The following is a 22,674-nucleotide window of genomic DNA, read 5'->3' as shown; positions in this document are numbered from 1 at the left end:
TCTAAGAGACAGATAGATTCCGGGGCTTGGTGTTGCAAAAAGAGGCTTTGCGGAACTGAAGAGTGCTAAGCCTCCCTTTGCGCTAGCCGATTTTACAAAAATGAAAAAAAAAAAAAAAAACTTTATTTAGAATTGGGGGGGGGGGGGGGGGGGGGGGTCCTGAGAAAAAAAAAATGTAACGGATTACAAGGAATCCGTTACGTGAAAAATGTAAGGGAATTACTTTAAAATTACTTTAGAAAATATGTAATTATTCCGTTACTAAATTACTGATAAATGTAAGGGATTACAAGTAATTTCGTTACCTGTAACGGATTACGTACAAGTCTGCCTTGCGTGGTCGTAACCAGACATGTGAAGAGAGACACTGGAGTTTTTTTGTTTTTTTTTCCAATGAAAACTTTGCACTTTGTTTGGGAAGAGTACTGTCCACTTCTCCACAAAATCGAAGTGGAACATCACTGCCTTGGGTGGTAAGGCGGCTCTTGTGTCATGTATCTGGCTTCGTTTGAAGGTCACGGATGTAAAAATACGTCATATACTTTTCGCTCTCCAGTTCTCCCAGGAAGGCGGAAGTGTCCATAACCTTTTTGACGAGTTCGCCGGCGCCCCATAACGCGAAACAGATATCTCCGTCTTTGTCGAGATAGAACGGCTGCAGCGAGATGCTCTGCGTTTTTGGGCACTTTTCGCAACGGCGCAGGAAGCAATCGTTCTGTGGAGCGATTACGGGACTTCAGTAAATGTCTTCGTTGGGGAATTTGTTCTTTCCATTAAAAGCAACTGAAAATTGACGCAATATATGCATACGCACACCTCGTGCTCGGGACTCTTTTTTTTTTACCCATTTTGGTCGTAGGGAATCAAATTTGGAGATGCCTAGTTCTGGATGGGGATGGTCCTTCCTAAACAGCTGGTAAGCTCCCTTAATAGAGCGGATCTTAAAACTTTTTATGACTTTGGACATGCCGTTGATCATGGCTTTGACGACGTCCTTTTTTCTTTGGGGGAAGGGGGGGGGGGGGGGGGGGGGGCTTTGAACAAAGCATGCGAGGTCGTCGGGTGTGTAGCACTCAATTGCAACCCTCATGTCTTCGGCATTCGCCTTTTTCCCCATGTAGGGATCAGGGGTTGCCCATACACCACCTTTGCGCTTCAGTTTTCTTGTTTGATCAATCATGTAGGCCGTCGCTTCCGGCACCAGACGCAATATTTTTTTCTTCGAGATGCTTGGTGGCAGAAGCCTGTACAATCGCTTGCGTTCACGTTTGAAACTGCATGCCTTCATCTCTTCGCGGAACGCGTCAAACCACACCACGCAGTGGTCACAACTGTCTTCGAGTTCGAGAGTTTCGAGCCGTAAAGCAAGCAAAGTGGACCACTGTAAAACTTGTGAGAGAAATCTAGGCATCTCATCTGTGGAAGTCATCATATGCCGAAAGGCCGGATTTATACATGGCCACTTGAGCAACTGAGCGTTTTAAGCATATGCATAGCTAACGAATTTTCAGAGTGGGCCGTTTTGTTTCTGTGAATTGTAAACTAATTAATGATATTCCAGCTCAAGGACCTTTTTCACGTCACTAATACTCGCCCCTTATGAAAAAAAAATAATTTTAATAATATAATATACATGCCATAACTAACGCTCAAAATGTTTGGTTGTGTGCGGCAAAGCCGCTATGACAAAGACGTCGGCTCGCTCCGAGTGAAGGTTTGTCGTAGCTTTTCCCGTTCGGAGGTCATATGTTACTCAATCTTTTGCCATCACAAGTTAGTTCAAGTCACTGGAAAGTGCCAAGAGAGTTTAAAAAAATAAATAAAAGATGGAGTTTTTTTTTTTTTTTTTTTCTTTTTTTTTAAATATCGACGCTTAATTTTGCCACATTTTCAGAAATCAACCGCATTTCCGCGTTAAAAAAAAAAAAGATAATTAAGGAAGGGCATATTTGCTTTATATATTCGTAAAGAATATTTAAAGACGCGCATTTCGATATGTTTTGTGAAGAATTATGAAAGATGGTTTATTTGCAAGAAAATTGTGAATATGTCTCTAAAACGCGTTTTTACGCCATGTTTGATTTTTTTGTTTGCATAGAAATATTTTATTGATATTTTAACTTTTTGTGCATGTGTTGTATATCTTTTGTAAAACGTATTAAAAAATTTATGATGACGTAAAAGCTTCGATGAGGAAATGACGACTGTGCAAAGTAGCATTGTGAAATCTCAATTTCCACGCCTGGAGCGTCTCTATTTTATATCTAAAAAAAATGTTTTTACGGTGTTCATATATAGCTGAATGTTTTCATATATATTTTTAATAAAAATATCTAAATTATGACCCGGACCGTCATTGCATGAACTGACGTGGAATCACCCAGTGTTATTCCTCGGTGGCTTAAAAAGCTAACCAATGAAGTTTCGTCATGTTTCAACGCAAACTTCTATTCGGGCGAAAAAGAAATAAGCCCGTAGCAGACAACGCGTAGCCTCAACAGTGCTCGGCGCGCCGACAGCGTTGCGTCAAAATGGCGGTCGTCTCCTCTCTGCTCTCTCCTTTCTCTCTCGCTCCTTCGGCGCTCTCCTCCCTTTCCTTCACTTTTCTCCTCTCCGGCGCCTTCGTCGCCACACCTATTGGCCAAACTCTCCCAATATACGGCTCTGCCCCATGTGGCGAAGTCACGCCACCAAGTGGCGAAGCTCATTACCACGCCAGCCTCCCCGTAACCTGCGCGTGCTGGGAAAAGTGACGTCACAGATGGGATACGGCCCATTCGTCACATGTCGATTCGTCATAGGGCAACTGGTAAAAGGCCCGTTCGTCACAGCGGAACATTGGTCATAGGGTGATTCGTCACGCTGGCAGTTCGTCACACAATAACTTCAAGATTGTTCAAAGTTTTTTTTTTTTTTCTATCTTGTTTTTTTAGGAAAGTTACGAAAGGGGGCCACTTAATTAAATCCGTACAGGGCCAGTGAGGTTGACTATGGGAAACAAAAGCACGTCCCAATGACCCCAAGTTAAGGCAGTATGCAGCCTTTAGCCTGCATGTTGTCCTTATCGGGGTCACCTTTCTAACAAAAGAACCTCGAGAACATAAAGTTCACAATAGAAAAAAGCCCACCGAACGCGATTCTTTTTTTTTTTTTATGCCTTGTTTCAGGGTTTATTATGCCGGTTCCCCTCCGATTATAAAAAAATATCATTCTCGATTTCCAAATGGAGGTAGTTACTACTGAGATAGGTGGCGATATGCTTCTTCACGAAGGACATTCCTACACTTGCATTAAGGTTTACGAAACTACGTTGTATTGGGCCTGCCGGCGAAGAGGAGTTTGTAAAACTAAAAAAGTCACCGATCACGCCAAGACTCGTGTAATCACTTATTCAGGAGATCATGCGCATGCATTTGACAACACCATGATAAACGTGCTTGGTTTCGTCATCAGATGAAGGAAAAAGCTGGTATGTACCAAAATCTGTTCCTGCTCTTATATTCCCAAAACAAGGTCACTAATGTCCTTTATTCCAGTGGAAGGCCGTCTAGCACCACACCAAATACTTCTGGCTGCGGTTACCTGTGTCAGTGACGACACTGCTTTGCAGATTCCCGCACCGCCAACACTTCGGCGCACCATCCGGAAGCAAAGACAGCGGGTGAATTTCGAGTACAGCATATATCATCTTGCAGAGCCGATATACTATCGAATGCCCACAGAGCTCAGAGTAAAGTGTATTGCAGCGCAAAATCACAGTGCGCGACATATTATGATAATAATGACTGTTTTACCTGCATGCAGACCACAGCCAAAGGAGACTCCTTTCTCCTCCACAATAGCGGAGAGGGCGATGGCGAAAGAATTCTGATCTTTGCTATCGATCGCAACTTGAGCTGTCTGGCTCAGGCGACTATACGTGGTTCGCGGACGGAACCTTTAAAGTGACCCCGGCACAGTTCTAGCAATTGTACACAGAGCATGCCACAGTCAACGGCTTGGTAAAGCCAATGGTTTACGGCTTGCTGCCCAACAAATCTGAAGCTACCTACAAAAGGTGAGCATTCAAGGGCTCTGATAAACGTATAAATCGAAACGCTCAGTGGTCCTATTATGGGATATGTGTTCAAGCACTTCAAAATATGTTCGCTCGTTTCAAGGTTTTTTGACGTCGTTCTGAGTCACATGGGGGGCCAACTGCCTTGAGGTGGCTTACACGGACTTCAAGATAGCGGCCATCAACGATACAGGGATGCTTTTGTCGCTTATCCCAGTTGGTGTATAGGAAGGTGCGCTCCAGTGGTCACCAGAGTCGCTACAATTCAGATGACGAGTTTGCTATTCTGGTATGCAGCATTCTATTTGTATGTCTTACTGTTGTCTTCAGGTAAGCCAATTGGTTACTTTATTTCTTGTTGATTTTCATATGGGAATGCATACAGCATTGGCCTTCTTGCCAATCGCCGACATTCCCGAGGCCTTCAAGGAACTTCTCGAGGTTTTCCCCACCGATGCCTCACTCATGGCGGACTACTTCGAGGACGTGTATATCGGGAGACCCCGTCGAAACGGCTTGTCGTCGGCCACCTCCCCTCCTCTGGTTTGGTCAGTCAGAGAATCAACACAAGCAGAAAGGCCAACAAGGACGAACAACAACATCGAATCGTGGCTCTGGGGACGGCACGTAAGAACTGACCTAATCCTCTGAGATCTTGGACGTTTTCTGTAGTACATTTTTGCATTTTTGGCTCAAAATTTCAGTACGGTGCCCACTCAAAAAGCTTTCTCCACGAGTGTGTGTGTTATATTTTTCTTTTTATCCTTAACAGAGATGAAGCTGGCTCAAGCAGAGGGCGGCACGACATCTTCGAGGGTGTCCAAGAAGCACGACAACAGCAACCGGCGTCTTCAAATCATTGTGAGCCGCTACAATGGTCGCAATCGTCTAGATTGCGTCTAGCTCGAAATATCGCTTTTTAATTTTTTTTTTTATTTCTCTCAATAAATTTGTTGTTTTCTAAGTACAACGATGACTTGTTTGGATGTTCCCTCTCTTAAGTAAAATTAAATATACCGTACTAATCTTTACTGCATGCACAGCCAGGTGAATATATGTTGGGCAAATTCAAATATCCGGTTCGCACAGTGACTAACGTTCCTGGGGACGAATTCCCCTATGAAGAATTTTCCGCTGTGACGAACGGGCCTATTACCAGTTGGCCTATGACGAATGCGCACATGACAAACGGGCCTACACCCGTCACAAATACGCCGAATCTCACGTGCCGTATCGCGCTCTCTGATGGCTGCCCTTTTATAGCGCTCGCTAGAATCGGCCGTTTGGAACAAAAAATATAGCCATCCGTTCAAAATACAAACGTGCGACTGTCCTTAGCGGATATGGTTGGTCATGCTTAACTTATTTCTGAGCGTTAAAGGCATATTTCAATTTTAATTTTAGTATTAGCGCGTCCGGCCAACATTTTAGACTCCTTTACTCTATTCTAACTGAATATGAAGGCAAATGTAGAATCAGCTCACTGATCACGCAGCTACCTTTAATCCTCTATGACCGTACCAAAAAAACGTATATATGTGTACGCACAAAAAAAAAAAATCGTATTTTGCAAAGAAAACAAACGAAGAAAAAGGTCGCTTAGCGTATTATTAGTTTCGCGAGCAGCTTACGTGCGACGCGTTCTTTAAAAAGCGGCGATCGATTGGCGGTCTTGAGCTTTCGGCTGCCACGGCTACAGAGCCTCTGCGGGCGGGCCGCCGTCGTGGTTGCGCGGCTACCGGATTGACTCAGTGCTGAGACGGGCCGATTGACGTTACCATGGGGACACTCGAAGCCCTCACGGTGCCTTGAACTCAACACCTCTATCAACGAGACCCGGTCCCCCTCCTTCTTTGCCCACCCCGGCAATATACCGGCTTCTTCCGCAAAACTCAACGTGGGGGCGGGCAACTGTCCACATTATTGGGACCTTCTGCGAGAGAAACTGGGAATATGGTGTTGGTCGCCTTTCTTTTCTCTGTGTTAATCGTCATAGAATTATTTTTTTGACTCCTTTTATTACGGGACCGGAAAGACGCAATACGCTGGGCACATATCGTATATCACTTTTGGTTGCGCGAAACGCACGAGAGCATGTCTCCGGGACGACTGGATACGCCGGGGTTCCAGGCCAAAAAGTTTCTCGCGAGCGCGCGTTGGTTACGAGCGTGAAAGTGCTGTTAAGAGGGGGACTAGCTGCTAACGTATATCACGCAACAAAAAAAAAAAAAAAAACAGTCTACAGACATGTTTGAAATTTCCTCTCGTCGTCCGTCCGCGTTACGCGTTTGTGCTGCTCACTGTGGAAGTAAACTGCGCGTTGCTCGACGGGAAACCTGCGGGCGATTTAAACTTGGCTGGTAAATATGTGATTGCGGCGGTAGCTTACGCCACAAAAAAAACGAGAGCCTCCAAACGAACAGAAGACTATACGGAGAGCAAGTCGTCTCCTTCTTGCGCAGAAGTTGCGGTCACGACAGAACGACGTCGAGCACTCATCAGGGAATTGTAGTAGACCGTTTTTCTCCTCCGCTACGATATCCATGAAGAAAACGCCGCAGCTGCGCATGCGCGCCGCCAGCCTTGTCTGCATAGTTCAAGGTCTTGTGGCGGATTACGGAGCGCTATCCGGGTGCTTAGCGGGCTGCGGAAAGCGTAGAGCTCAATGCTATAGATGCCTTGAGGTCTACCCACTATTTTCTTCAATCAGCCAATAAGAGCTCGGCGTCGTTCTGACAACATCGCAACTCCTAAGCAAAAAGCAGACGAACTCGCGCTCCGCATATATTCCGACTACGTACTGTCGAGACCGGTTATAACGAAGTCGGTTATAATGAAATGGTAACCACAGTGAAGCGATCACGATTTCCCATTCCCTTTTGCACTTCGTTAGAACCGAAGTCGGTTATAACTAGGGTGTGTACTTTCCGGTGTTTATTTGTGAGAAAAATCGGCGGATGTTTTTCGGTGTTTATCTATTTTCAAAACACCGGTGTATTTCGGTGGAACGTCTCACGACAAGGCTAAAATCGGTGATTATCGGTGGAAAAAAATGCGATTAATCACAGACAGAGAGTTCCAATTTTATTCACAGATTTCATACACTTCTGTTTTAGGAAGCATCTTTTTCTCACACTTGGTTATTATAGTAGATGCAAGCATACTTTGAGAGGCTTGCATCCGTCATGGCAGCAGGTTGCTTGCGGTTCACAACCCACAATTATGAAAACGCACGCTCCTGTATGACACGGACGTTGGCAGTGTTTTCCAGGTACCACAGCAACCTCTGAATACGTAGCTTGAACCGACATCACTTGGTCAGACACAATGGGGAAAGGGCACGAGAGAGCCTACCCTCCACCGCGTTAATGTTTCCACAAAAGGGGGCCATGGGAGACACAATAGGGGAAAGGCGTGTGAGAGCTTAGCTTCCACTGCGTTCACTAGACGCTTTTGACCCCCAGAAAGGAGGGCGGACTGACGCCATGTGCAAGCCATGTATAAACACTGGAAGGATGCAGGATCCACGAGATAACACGCTTGACCAACCTCTACGGGGAAAAGGTTTCGCTAGGTCGGAATCATGCCGCGACCGGTGTTTTTTGGTTTTAACCAGAACGAAAAAATCCAACCACCGGTGTTTTTCGGTTAAAACCGGAAAATACACACCCTAGTTATAACCCAATAGCGGATATAGCGAAGTGATTTCCGATTGCCGTTCACTTCGTTATAACCGGTCTTGTCAGTGCACTAGCTGCTAGGGCAATTCCGGCGTGATGCCGGCAGTTCTTTGAGCAGGCATTGGGCAGGCGGCAGTATACAGTCACGCCCCTACGGCGGTTCTCTTCTGTTCTGGGAACAGCAAACAAAAAATCACTCGTTGGTTTCTGCCGCAGCGCTTGGCTGACGCTACCAAACATTGCACCAGCGTTCGAAAGAGACGCGTGTTTAATCGATGAATCAAACGCCAGTCCCAGTCGAACGATGTCGCGCAGCACTGGCGCAACTCAGTCTGCGGCTCGCGCTAAATCCAAAAGGGTGACGTAAAAACTCATGTGCGGAGGGCCCCCCCCCCCCCCCCCCCCTTTTTGTGAGCAGCAATATATATATATATATATTGTGAGACAGAGACAGGTCGGTCAGATGACGGTTTTTTATCAGAGTCTGATAGCTATCGAACGTTTCAAAAAAGGTGCCACTAATCAGCTGACGATGCCGATCGGGCCACACACAGCCAAAAGTGACGACGACGATGTCCGTGAGCAGTGCTGCATAAGCGCCCTCACAGTTTTCCCCCGGTTGCTGAAATGTGGCCACCTGGCCACAGAGGGAAGGAGGGGGGGGGCCGTTGAGCGGGAGGTGAAAGGTTTCAGTCGGGAGACGTGAATCTGTTCGGCGGCCGCGGTAGCGGCGATCGGTGGGTGTTTGTACTGGTTCCACGAGAAAGTTGACAGGAGTTGTTTGAGCAATGACGTGGTAGGGGCCAATGTAATGAGGCAGTAACTTTTCAGAGAGGCCGGGCTTGCGTGTTGGCAACGAGACGAGAACAAGGTCTCCAGGTTGAAAGCTGACGTTTTTGTGGATGGAGTCGTGTCGGGGTTTTTCGTTCCTGTTGGTGTTGAACAGTGCGAAGTCGCGCAAGTTGACGCGACGGCAGAGCGCGAGGACGTCTTCAATGTAGGAGGTGTACGTCTCTTCTCCTTGCCGTCGAGTCTCGAGTTTCTTTTTCGCGTTCTCTTTGCGGCTAGCTGGAGTGCCGAATATGTCCTTTAGCTTCGTGGTAAAAGCGTCCCAGTCTGGAATTTCTTCTTCGTGGTTCAGAAATCACCTTTTTGCCAACATCATTAAGGTAGAAGACCACGTTAGCGAGTTTAGTGGGATTGTCCCATCTGTTGTAGACGCTCACGCGGTCGTAACTGTCGAGCCAGTCCTCAACATCTTCGTCACAAAGACCAGCAAAAAACCTTAGGGTCTCTTTGGCGGCTACGAATCGTCCAACCACGAGTGGTAGGGGGTGGTTGCGATTGCTGTTCAGTCATCGTGGTGGCTGTGGACGTCGTCGCAGATGGTTGAGACATCGAGGGGGTTTGAGCAGCCGTCGCCGTGATGGTAGCCAGAGTCCGGTTTCGGAGCTCCAGGGTTTTAAGCGGAAGCTCGAAGGGAACGTTCTTTTGGTACGAAGTCTAAAGGCTCACCTTCACCATGTTGTGAGACAGAGACAGGTCGGTCAGATGGCGGTTTTTTATCAGAGTCTGATATCTATAGACAATTGCAAGCATGGCGCCACAAGTGGTGCCCCATACGTGCAAGCGCGTGCAACGCGCGGGTGAACGTAGCTTTGGCAAGCTCGTAATCGCACGGGCGTGCCTGCTCGAGCAGACACATGGCGGCGGCCAGTCGCCCAGCTTGCAATCGTCTATAGAACGTTTCAAAAAAGGTGCCACTAATCAGCTGACGATGCCGATCGGGCCACACACAGCCAGAAGTGACGACGACAATGTCCATGGGCAGTGCCAGAGATGGGCAGTATTTCAAATACAAGTATTTGAAATACGCATTTCAAATACTTTGTGTATTTTGCATTTGTATTTAATTACATATTGGGTAATGTATTTGATGTGTGTATTTAAATACTAAAACGTGGGTATTTCAAATACAATTGTAATTAAATAGAATTTTGTGGGTTAAAATACATCCCTCAAATTTATTGTCACTGTCCAGAGCAGGAGGAAAACCACGTTCTGCACCGAATGCAGTGTCTCTCTATCAAGCACAAGCGTTTAGTGACTTTGTCATTACGACCGTGCTAGTCCAGGGCAAGAATAGTGACGAAATCGACGTTCACAGGCAGACTGGCTAAATAAGTGCCTGTCACAACTTGTGATGCTTTCCAGCCTGATTTCCATTCATATTTTTGCCTGGAACATTCTAAATGCGCGGGTCGTCCAGATTTTCGTAACTGGTGCGAGTTGCAACAATAAAAAATTCTGTAGCTAGTGCTGCGCGTCTTGGTCGTCTCGGTTCTTTGTTGGCCTATGCCAAAATGTAATCGACAAAAAAAAAAAAGCTGCTTAAAGCTCTGTACTTTTTTCACCTATTACGCCCAAGCTGATTACATTTTTTTGTGCTTATATTTCTTTTACGTTACTAGAGCCTCGCACACTAACTCCCGAGTGTATAATGCAAAATTAAAATGAGATACCCAGAAACTCGTTGCAGGTGCCCTGAAGTCGCTGACGCAAAATGTGAGCAATGTATTTGGAAAAGTATGTGGAGGAGACCAAATACATTTGGTTGTATTTGTATCTTGTATTTCAATGCTTTCTTGGAAATGTAATTGAATTTGTAATTAAATACATTTTTGACGAAGTATTTTGTATTTGTATTTCGATACATATTTGCATATATTTTGCCCATCCCTGGGCAGTGCTACGCTTTCCTGGAGGAGCTCCAGGAAAGGCTTTTCTTTACTGCACCAACGTTTCAAGCGGGGACCGCTTTTCTTCTTCAACATCCCACCCTGAAGAAAAGCGGTCCCCGCTTGAAACGTTGGTGCCGTAAAGAAAGGCCTTTCCTGGAGCTCCTTTACTTTCGTTTTACGTCCGACCGGCCCGTTGAACCTCTTCACCGTGTATATATATATATATACATATATATATATATATATATATATATATATATATATATATATATATATATATATATATATATATATTGTCACGGGTGGTGACTAAAAAACAATAAATAAACAGGAAGAAATAAACGTTTAATGTGGCGAACTTGTGCCAAAAATAAAAGAGGACAAAAGATAATAATAGAGCGTCGCGGGCGTCGAATTCGGCGTGGCAGCAGAGTCGAACGCTGGGGCGAGACTGACTGTGGCTCGCCACGCGGAGCCCCTTATGTACATGAGTGGTCTTCTGGAATAATCGGCGTAGAAACTTCGACGCGTAGAACATTCGGGCCTGGAACAAGCAACATGATTCTCGAGTTCTCCAGAACACTAAATTGCAGGAATAAACAAAAGACACGTCACTCCCAGGATTCAAACCCTACCTTTTCGCGTGGGAGGCAAGCGCGATAATCGTTAGGCCACGCGCGCGCTGCCTACTTGGCCAGCTGCGCGCGCGGCATTACTCCCCCCCTTTAAAAAGTGCATCGACCCGATGCAACCCAAGAACAAAACAAATAAAAATAACGGTAAACTAAAGAGTCCTTTGGAACATATAAGGTCCACAGTCCTATCTAGCGTAGTACGGCTTCAGTCGCACGACGTGGACGACTTCCGGTCGTGGTGGGCGGCGTGATGATGTTCTTGTTCCGTCGGGCATCACCTCGTAGTTCAGGTTCCCGAGTCGACGAAGCACTTTGTAAGGTCCAAAGTAACGTTTCAGGAGTTGCTCGCTGAGACCGCGGCGGCGAATCGGTGTCGACACCCACACCCTGTCTCCGAGCTGGAAGTGGACGTCCCGACGACGAAGGTTGTAGCGGCCAGTGTCGATACGTTGTTGGGCTTGAATCCGGAGTCTGGCGAGCTGACGGACTTCTGCCCTTTGGGCAACCACCTGGGCGTCGTCGCTTGCGTCGACAGCCGGTTCGTGCTGGGGTAACATAGCGTCCAGCATTGTCGTTACCTTCCGCCCATGCACCAGTTGAAAGGCTGTCACTCCGGTGGTTTCTTGTACGGCCGTGTTGTAGGCAAAGGTGACATACGGCAACACCTCGTCCCATGTCTTGTGCTTTACGTCGACGTACATGGAAATCATGTCGGCGATGGTCTTGTTGAGTCTTTCCGTCAGCCCGTTGGTCTGAGGGTGGTACGCCGTGGTGCGACGATGGCTGGTGTGGCTGAGACGAAGGACTTCTTGTGTCAGCTGGGCCATGAACGAGGATCCACGGTCTGAGATCAGGACTTCGGGAGCGCCATGCCGGAGGACAATGGATTCAATAAAAAACTTGGCAACTTCCACAGCAGTTCCGAAAGGAAGGGCTTTCGTTTCGGCGTACCGCGTGAGATAATCTGTGGCGACGATGATCCAGCGATTTCCTGACGTCGACGTTGGAAAAGGGCCAAGTAGATCCATTCCGATCTGCTGGAAAGGTGCCGTTGGCGGAGGAATTGATTGCAAGAGTCCGGCCGGCCTCGTTGGAGGTTTCTTTCGTCGCTGGCATTCATGGCATGATCGTGTGTATAGGTGGACGGTTTTGGGGAGCTTGGGCCAGTAATACTTTTCACGAATACGGGCCAGTGTCCGGCTGTAACCAAGGTGTCCGGACGTCGGGTCGTCGTGGCAGGCTTGGAAGATCTCCTCTCGAAGGTCGGTCGGGATTACCAGCAGCCACGTGGAGTTGTTGTTGCCGAAGTTCTCTTTGTAGAGAACTCCTTGTCTAATGGCGAAGGTCGGCAGGGCTCGTGAAAAAACGCGTGGTATGGCACTCCCACGCCCTTCCAGGTGCTCTATTAGTGCACGCAGCTCAGGATCGTCTCGTTGACGTCGGGCCATGTCGTCGCTGTTCACTGCGCCCAGGAAACACTCGTCGTCATCGTCGTCGCTGCTGTCGGAGGGTGTTTCGACGGGAGCTCTGGACAGGCAGTCGGCGTCGCTGTGCTTGCGGCCCGACTTGTAGACTACGGTCATGTTGAACTCTTGTAGTCGGAGACTCCATCGCGCAAGGCGTCCTGACGGGTCCTTGATGTTCGCAAGCCAGCAGAGCGAATGGTGGTCCGTGACTACGCGGAACGGGCTTCCGTATAAGTACGGACGAAACTTCGTGATCGCCCAGACGACCGCAAGGCATTCTTTTTCAGTCGTGGAGTAATTTCGCTCCGCCTTGGACAATGTCCGACTTGCGTAGGCGATGACTCGCTCGGTGTCCTCTTGTACTTGAACCAGTACCGCGCCAAGTCCTGCGTTACTTGCGTCCGTGTGAATCTCGGTTTCCGCATCCTGGTCGAAATGTCCAAGAACAGGAGGCGCCTGCAGTCGTCGCTTCAGCTCGTCAAATGCCTGCTGCTGCTCCTCGGCCCATTCGAACTTCTCGGCGTCCTTCGTGAGGCTTGTGAGCGGTGCGGAAATCCTTGCGAAGTCTCGAACGAAGCGCCGATAGTAGGCACATAGCCCAAGGAACCTTCGCACGGCCTTCTTGTCCGTCGGCGCTGGAAATGCTGCGACGGCGTGAGTCTTCTCTGGGTCGGGGCGAACGCCTTCGTTACTGACCACGTGACCTAGGAACTTCAGCTCGTCATAGGCGAACCGACACTTTGACGGCTTCAGGGTGAGTCCGGCGGTTCGTATGGCTTGGAGAACAGCTTGTAGTCGTCGCAGGTGCTCGTCGAAGTCGCTAGAAAACACTACGACGTCGTCGAGGTAGACGAGACAGCTCTGCCACTTCAGTCCTGCCAGTACGGTGTCCATGACACGCTGGAAAGTTGCTGGCGCCGTGCACAGTCCGAAGGGCATCACCTTGAACTCGTACAGCCCATCCGGCGTGACGAAAGCTGTCTTCTCTCGGTCCCGCTCGTCGACTTCGATCTGCCAGTAGCCGCTCTTCAGGTCCATCGATGAAAAGTATCGGGAGTGGCGCAGCCGGTCTAACGTGTCGTCGATGCGGGGGAGTGGATAGACGTCTTTCTTCGTCACCGCGTTCAGTTGCCGGTAGTCCACGCAGAACCTAAGTGTTCCGTCCTTCTTCTTAACCAGTACGACTAAAGAGGCCCAGCGACTGCTTGAAGGTTGGATTATGTCGTCGTTCAGCATCTTTTGAACTTGCTCCTGGATCACTTCCCTTTCTTTAGCGGAGACTCTGTACGGTGACCGATGCACAGGCCGCGCGTCGTCCTCGGTAACGATGCGGTGCTTCGCAACGGTGGTTTGGCGCACCTTTGACGACGTGGCAAAGCAGTCACGGTATTCGGCGAGGAGGTCACTGAGCTGTCGTCGTTTCAGGCACAGAAGCTTAGGGTCAATGTCGAGCTGCGCTGGCGACATACTGTCTTGCTGAGGTGGCGAGGATTCGTCAGTAATGGCGGCGATAGCGGCGGAGTTTCGGAGTTCCTCGACCTGGCCCACGGCTGTACCTTTTGTGAGGTGTTGCGCTTCATTTCGGAAGTTCGTCACGAGGACCACAGTGCGGCCATCCTGAAGTTCAGCAACTCCTCTTGCGACGCCTATTCCTCTTCCAAAAAGCAACTGGAGGCTTCCTTCGAGCAGAACTTCGCCGCAGAAAGCTTCGGTGATCCCGACGGGTACGAAAACACTCGACCGCGGCGGTAAGTTCACGTGGCTTGCGAGGACTCGGACCGCAGACGACGTCGCTATGGGTTCCTCCGGTGGTGAAACAGGTTTTCGTAGCGTTAACCGGTTTGCTCCGAGGTCGATGACGGCGCCATACTCGCAGAGGAAGTCTATTCCGAGGATAACGTCCCTGGAACAGTCTTGCAGAACGACGAACTTCACAGGGCACGTTTCACCGTGGATCTCGACGCGAGCAGTGCATCGCCCGACTGGTGCGATGAGGTGCCCACCGGCGCTTCGTATTTGAGGGCCTTCCCACGGCGTTATCACTTTTCGCAGGCGGCGAGAGAGCCTCCCACTCAAGACTGAGTAGTCTGCTCCGGTATCCACGAGTGCCGATGCGTCGTGGCCGTCGATAATGATGTGTAGGTTGTTGGACACCGATGCAGGGACGTCGTTGTGATGCGTAGCGTCGAGAGAGTGGGAGCGCTCCGGCGTTCTTGGAGGCTCTTTACGTCGGTCGTCTTCGGCAACTCCACCTCCAGGGGTTGCCGCGCCTAGTTTCCCCGGCGTGGAGCGAGGGGCGACAGGCTTTCACGTCGGGATCGGTGCATCGGCGAGGCTGGACGTCGTGGCGACGGTGACCGGAACTCTCGGCGGGACGCTGGCTCAGGGGACTGAGGTCGTCGCAGGTACTCGTCGATTTCCCGAGGGCGTTCACCATAACGTGGCCGCGGGTCGTTCGGGTGGAACCCGCGCAACCCGAGTCGTCGGTACGGGCATCGGCGGTAAGTGTGGTCTGCTTCCCCGGAGTGGAAGCACAGGGGGCGTCGATCGGGCGTCCTCCACACGTCTGTTTTTCTGGGTGCGGGTTGTTCCGGACGGACGTACGGGACCCGCTCTTCTTGTCGTCGGAGGTAGTGTGGCGTTGGGGCGTCTCGTCGAGGTGGCGGCGTGTATTGGTGAGCAGCCGGTGGTGGTCGTAGCGCTACTGAAGCGTAGGTTACCACCGGTTCTTCTGGTTCAGCGATGTCGACAGGAGACTCCGGTTGAATGGCACGCTGCACTTCTTCTTTAACGAGCTTGGTGAGTGAGAGCGCAGCTGGTCGTTCTGCTGCCGGCACCAACTTCCTAAGCTCTTCGCTGACAATGTCTCTGACCATCTCACGGATCGCAGTGGGGTCAGAGTTGCCGGAACTGATGCTGCAGGTAGATGGTGAAATCACGGGGACGCCATTATACCGCTGGTAATGGCTCGCCCTTGCGAGGAGCGCCCTTTCAAGGTTGGTTGCCTCCGAGATGAAGCTTTCCACCGTCGACGGAGGGTTACGGACAAGGCCGCCGAAAATGTCATCCCGGACACCTCGCATGAGTACCCGCAGCCTCTTTTCATCTGTGGCCTGCGGGTCGGCGCGGGCGAACAGGCGGAGGACGTCTTCAGTGAAAGATGTCACGCTTTCCTTGGGTCCCTGGTTTCTCCCTCGAAGCAGGTCTTCGGCGCGCTCACGTCGGTGTTGATTGACAAATGTTTTCTTCAATTCGTTCTTACAAACTTCCCACGTGGTCAAGGCGACTTCGTGATTTTCATACCACTGCCTTGCCGTTCCTTCCAGTGAGAAGTAGATGTTCTGGAGGCGCTGCTCATCAGTCCATTCGTTGTGGCGGGCCACTCGGTCGTACTGCAGGAGCCAGTCTTCTACGTCTTCGTAGAGTTCACCGTAGAAGGGGGCAGCCGTCCGCGGTGCGACGGGCATGTAGATGACGGTAGAAGCGGCGGGGGCTTGCGACTGGTTGGCCATCGTCGGCCTCGTTGGCTGCCTGGTCCGGGGTGGCAGAAGTCCGTGTTCCGGGGGTAGACCTTGGGTGCGGCGACTGGATCGGGTCTCGATCTAGTCTGCGCTCGGTCCTCGGGAGGCTGGGTCCGGACTTGCACTGCGGGAACTCGGAGGGGAGCGCTGCACGGACATGCGGTACCCCGCACCTCCACCAAAATGTCACGGGTGGTGACTAAAAAAACAATAAATAAACAGGAAGAAATAAGCGTTTAATGTGGCGAACTTGTGCCAAAAATAAAAGAGTACAAAAGATAATAATAGAGCGTCGCGGGCGTCGAAGTCGGCGTGGCAGCAGAGTCGAACGCTGGGGCGAGACTGACTGTGGCTCGCCACGCGGAGCCCCTTATGTACATGAGTGGTCTTCTGGAATAATCGGCGTAGAAACTTTGACGCTTAGAACATTCGGACCTGGAACAAGCAACATGATTCTCGAATTCTCCAGAACACTAAATTGCAGGAATAAACAAAAGACACGTCACTCCCAGGATTCGAACCCTACCTTTTCGCGCGGGAGGCAAGCGTGATAATCGCTAGGCCACGCGCGCGCTGCCTACTTGGCCAGCTGCGCGCGCGGCAATATATATATATACAAAACAAAGCAAAAAGAACGGGAAACTTACGAGTCATTTGGAATACATAAGGCCCACTGTCCTATCGAGCGCAGTACGGCTTCATGCGCACGACGTGGACGACTTCTGGTCGTAGAGGGCGGCGTGATGAAGTCCGTGTTCCGTCGAGCATCACCTTGTAGTTCAGATCCCCGAGTCGACGAAGCACTTTGTAGGGTCCAAAGTAGCGCTTCAGGAGTTTCTCGCTGAGACCACGGCGGCGGATTAGTGTCCACACCCACACTCTGTCTCCGGGCTGGAAGTGGACGTCCCGACGACGAAGGTTGTAGCGGCCAGTGTCGACACGTTGTTGGACTTTAATCCGGAGTCTGGCGAGCTGACGGACTTCTTCTGCCCGTTGGGTAACCAACTGGGCATCGTCGCTCCCGTCGACAGCCGGTTCGTGGGGTAACATCGCGTCCAGCATTGTCGTCACTTTGCGACCATGAACCAATTGAAATGGTGTAACCCCGGTGGTCTCTTGTACGGCCGTGTTGTAGGCAAAGGTGACGTACGGCAACATCTCGTCCGATGTCTTGTGCTCCACGTCGACGTACATGAAAATCATGTCGGCGATGGTCTTGTTGAGTCTTTCCGTCAGCCCGTTGGTCTGCGGGTGGAACGCCGTGGTGCGACGATGGCTGGTTTGGCTGAGATGAAGGACTTCCTGTGTCAGCTGGGCCATGAACGAGGATCCGCGGTCTGAGATCAAGACTTCGGGGGCGCCGTGCCGGAGGGCAATGGACTCGATGAAGAATTTGGCAACTTCAACAGCCGTTCCTTTGTCTGGGCGTACCGTGTGAGATAATCGGTTGCGACGATTATCCATCGGTTTCCTTACGTCGATGGTGGAAATGGCCCAAGCAAATCCATTCCGATTTGCTGGAATGGAGCAGATGGCGGCGCAATAGGCTGAAGAAGTCCTGCCGGTTTCGTCGGTGGTTTTTTTCGTCGTTGACACTCGTGGCAAGATCGGGTGTAGTGGTGCACTGTCTTCGCGAGCTTGGGCCAGTAGTATTTTTCGCGTATTCTGGCAAGAGTTCTGCTGTAGCCAAGGTGTCCCGCCGTCGGGTCATCGTGGCAGGCTTGAAAAATTTCTTCTCGAAGACTGGAAGGGACCACCAATAGTCACGCCGTGTTGTTGTCGCTGAAGTTCTCCTTGTAGAGCACACCTCGCCGGAGGGAGAAGGCTGGCAGTGTTCGTACAAAACCGCGGGGAACGGCGCTTCCTTGTCCCTCTAAATGCTCGATGAGTGCTCGCAGCTCAGGGTCGTCTCGCTGGAGTGCTGCCATGTCGCTGACATCCAGAGCGCCGAGGAAACACTTATCGTCGTCCTCTTTGGTGCAGGCAGAAGCGACCTCGACTGGGGCCCTTGTCAGGCAGTCGGCGTCATTGTGCTTCCGGCGGGACTTTTACACCACGGTCATGTCGAACTCCTGCAGTCGTAGGCTCCACCGGGCGAGGCGTCCGGAGGGGTCCTTCAGATTCGCCAGCCAGCAGAGCGAGTGGTGGTCTGTGACCACGCGAAAAGGACTTCCATACAAATATGGGCGAAACTTTGTTATTGCCCAGACGACAGCGAGGCACTCCTTTTCAGTAGTCGAATAGTTCCTCTCCGCGTTAGACAGCGTCCGACTTGCGTATGCCATGACTCGCTCTGCGCCGTCCTGCATTTGAACTAGTACCGCACCCAGTCCGGTGTTACTGGCGTCGGTGTGGATCTCGGTTTCAGTAGACTGGTCGAAATGGCCGAGAATCGGGGGCGTCTTGAGTCTTCCTTTGAGGAGACTCCATATATATATATATATGGAGTCTCCTCTATATATATATATATATATATATATATATACAACACGGGCACTTCACACTATCGTACGTGGTCTCCGAGAAGGATATAAAGGAATATCTGCAGATGAATGAACCATACGTAACCCAATGAATCAAAGAATTGAAGTTTTCAGGAACCCGCCGAAAGCCAAAATACGGCGGAGCCAGGATTTGAACTCTGGGCCTCCCAATGTCCGGTCGGGTGTGCTAACCACTACACCACTCCACCTTAGCTTTCTGGCGTTTCCTACCTGTCTTATTAATGCACAAGAAACGAAATGTATCCAATCGGAGGTGTTCTGGAAACACACGCCGCCGCGTGGAACGCGGTACGACGCTTAGTGTCACGTGGTACGTGCTCGTTTGTGCTCCAGAAATCCTCCCACTGTTTGTGGGAGGATTTCATCTGCGAGAATCAAGAGCCACGTTATTGAACGTACAACACGGGCACTTATATATGGGTGGTTTCATCTCAAATCGTGCAGGCAAAAAGGGTCGAATTTTTAATTTCGATGAAAAAAATATATGTTATGGCGCCGTTTCTAAAACCGCAGTCGACACAAACCGCAAGTTCGTCGGAGTTTTTGTTCTCGAGTTATGAATTTTTAAAGAGGCCGCGGCGAAAAGCAGTGTTTTTCACACCCGTCGTGGGTCGGATGTTTCGCTTGATCTCCCGCCATGGATTTCCAGTCCACATTATATTATATTTTTTGAAGCACTCTTTGGACACATTTAAAAGGCTCCAATACCATGAAATAATTTTAGGCCTTTTGCTTTTTTTCTGTAAAAATGTCAAAAACGCCTCCTCGGTCAATTTTTGACGAACTTTGACAATTAATTACTGGAGATCTACTTGGGTTACACCGATATTTTTTATGTCCACGGAGAGCCCAAAACATGCTCTTTATATTTATTTTAAAATGCCTTGGCTGTATAAAATAGCCTTTGCGGTACGTTTACGTTAATATTATGCGAAAACCAAAAAGTACCATTTTTAAAATTGATTTTCTCAAAAAACCCATTTTTTATTTTTTTTATTTTTTGTTCAAATGTAGATATGATAGTTGTCTACACGAAAATCAAGCCTAGAAAGTGTATATTTTGTTTGTATGTTCTACATTTAAGCATCAATATCGTACAAAGCGTGTTCTTACGGCTCGAAATGGACTTGCGAATTGCGCGTCTTCACAAGCTTGGAAATAGTTTTTTCTTTTTTTCAACGTTTCCACATAAAAATGAAATACAGTATTTTCACCCAGATATATTTATTGATTATTTAAATTTTATTATAGGCGGCAAGCTACATCGGAGGAGTTCCAAAAAGAGAAAGCAACACTTATTAACAGACCAGCAGGTGTCGTAAATTTTTAACGTGTAGGAGTCGGCAGACGTTTTATTGATTCGGGGCCCTCTTTGGCCTGCATGAACGTCCCGCCCTTTCGGAGCCAGCAGATGACCACGACCTTTCGCGCTCGTTGTGTTAGATGGGACGGCCCGTGACAGTAAAGCGAGCAGCGCACCCTGTGTCACGAGGAGTGAAATGGTACGATTCTGTCGTTGATGCGGCGAACAGTGACAGCCACCCAGGAGAAGTCTGTCAGAGTATTGCACAAGGGAAAGCAAAGGAATCGTTGCCTGAAAGGATGAGGACACCACGGCCTTACAATGTCGACGGTCAACAACTGTTCTGCCAGCCAAAACAACGCCGCGTGCGCGCTAAAACCGGCGGCGCGGGACAGAAATCCCGCAGACGCACACACGAAGATGGGCCTGTTTCGTTAGGGATGTGGGGGAATTTGAAACCAGCCATCCGTGCATGCGTGAAACAATACCGCCTGTTTGTCTATAGCTTCGAGCGCCCTATCCTTACATTGAAGCGGCCGTGCTCTCTCTCTCTCTCTCTCCGGGGAGATCCGATAGCACCGAAGGGTTATCTATTAAACTTGAGGAAGAAAACGAAAAGGGAGTGTTTAAGTTTAATTATCCCCACCAACCTGCTCGTTCTGTCCTTATAAAGGGTTATCTCTTTTGGAAACAGCAAAGCCCGGAGACTGACATTAAAACGAGCGTGTTGGTAAATATACTTGTGTTTGTATTCTGCCCGGAGACTAGTTGTGTCGAAGTCAGCCTCCTTGTCAACTATAACCGTTTGTGAAGAGTGGGCTTCTCCCGAGATGAAACGTTAGCGCCGGCTGACGTGTTCTTTTGGAAAAGGGAAGGGGACAGAGAAAGTTTAAGTAACTGCAGAAACTACCTCGAAAGCTCCTCTCCCGATATGAAGCTTGAAGCATAGTCTCGGTTACCTTCTCGCGCATCGCCTGCTCGAATCTATTCTTCACTTTCTTTCGTACAGCCATTGTTCCGCATAGCCGTCGTGGATGTGCGCAATAGAGGGAGGAACAGATTAGAGCATCTGAACGCCGTCATCCTGCCAGACTTCAATGTCGTGGGACCGACTCGTGCGTGTTTCTTCGCCCCGCTGAACTTTGTTTCTCGGGTGCGGTTTTTTCTGAACGTTTTTTTTTTTTTTTTTTCAATGTTTTCTTATTAACTGTTTGTTAGCACTGTTCGGTTGTTGGGTTTATTTCGTCATGGCGTAGCGGCCTGGCGGTGATGTAGAGAGCGTGTTCGCACGCATTTGGTTGCGTCCCGTTTAGGGAATGCCCGGGGGAGTTGGTTTTTGTTCTTGCCATGTGCGGCTGAGTTTTCCCGTCTTTATTAAATTATTGATTTTTTTTGTTTTACCTTCACGTGCCGTCGACTTCTTTGTCTGACTCTCGACCAGGCGTGGACCTACCTTGCCACCGCTCGAACCTAAATACTTAATTTTTTTAACGCAATTTTCGTTAAAATCGGAGTTGGGCAATTTAATTCCTATTTATTTATTTTTATTTCCTACCCCTCTCCATGACACACTCTCTGTGTGTTTCGGACCGTTTCTGTGTCACCACTTTTGTGTATTACGGAAGTGAAAGGACATTCCCTGGTGACCTGTGCGATGTGCTGTGAACAAGCCCCAGTGTTTGGTTTCGTAAAGAATTTTATATAATATATCGACAATGTGGTGACTTTCTTTGTCTTAGTAATATGACAGCTAATAGCTAGTCGTGCTAGTTTACTTTGAAAGGTTTATAAATCGAAACAATACAACGTCTGCGCCTTTTGGTTATTGAAAGTCTACTAGGCCTGCTGATTTGGTTAGATATGTATCTCATGGTTCCCGCTCTTATTAAAACATACATAAATATTCAATACCACAAAATTCGTTTATAATTGATTACAAAATGCAGAAGAAAATTCCAGAAAACTTTTTCACAATTCATAGAGACGCATGGGTCGCTATGTCTGACCTAGGTCTTGCAAAACAAAGACGTCTTTTTCCGATATTGAGGCCTAAATATAAAACATGCAAACAAAATATACACTTTCTAGGCTTGATTTTCGTGTAGACAACTATCATATCTACACTTAAACAAAAAATAAAAAAAAATAAAAAATGGGTTTTTTGAGAAAATCAATTTCAAAAATGGTACTTTTTGGTTTTGGCATAATATTAATGTAAACGTACCGCAAAGGATATTTTATACATCCAAGGCATTTTATAATAAATATAAAGAGCGTGTTTTGGGCTCTCCGTGGACATAAAAAATATCGGTGTGACCCAAGTAGATCTCCAGTAATTAATTGTCAAAGTTCGTCAACAATTGACCGAGGAGGCGTTTTTGACATTTTTACAGAAAAAAAATCAAAAGGCCTAAAATTATTTCATGGTATTGGAGCTTTTTAAATGTGTCCACAGAGTGCTTCAAAAATGATAATATAATGTGGACTGAAAATCCATGGCGGGAGATCAAGCGAAACATCCGACCCACGACGGGTGTGAAAAACATTGCTTTTCGCCTCGGCCTCTTTAAAAATTCATAAGTCGAGAACGAAAAATCCGACGAACTTGCGGTTTGTGTCGATTGTGGTTTTAGAAACGGCGCCATAACATATATTTTTTTCATCAAAATTAAAAATTCGACCCTTTTTGCCTGCACGATTTGAGATGAAACCACCCATATATATATATATATATATATATGATTGACGTAGTCGGCCAGCGCTAAAG

Source organism: Ixodes scapularis, unplaced genomic scaffold, assembly GCF_016920785.2.
Source record: "Ixodes scapularis isolate PalLabHiFi unplaced genomic scaffold, ASM1692078v2 PGA_scaffold0__279_contigs__length_252992795, whole genome shotgun sequence".
Classification (NCBI taxonomy): Eukaryota; Metazoa; Arthropoda; class Arachnida; order Ixodida; family Ixodidae; genus Ixodes; species Ixodes scapularis.
The sequence above is the reverse complement of the archived record's forward strand: the minus strand, read 5'-3'. Positions refer to the sequence as shown.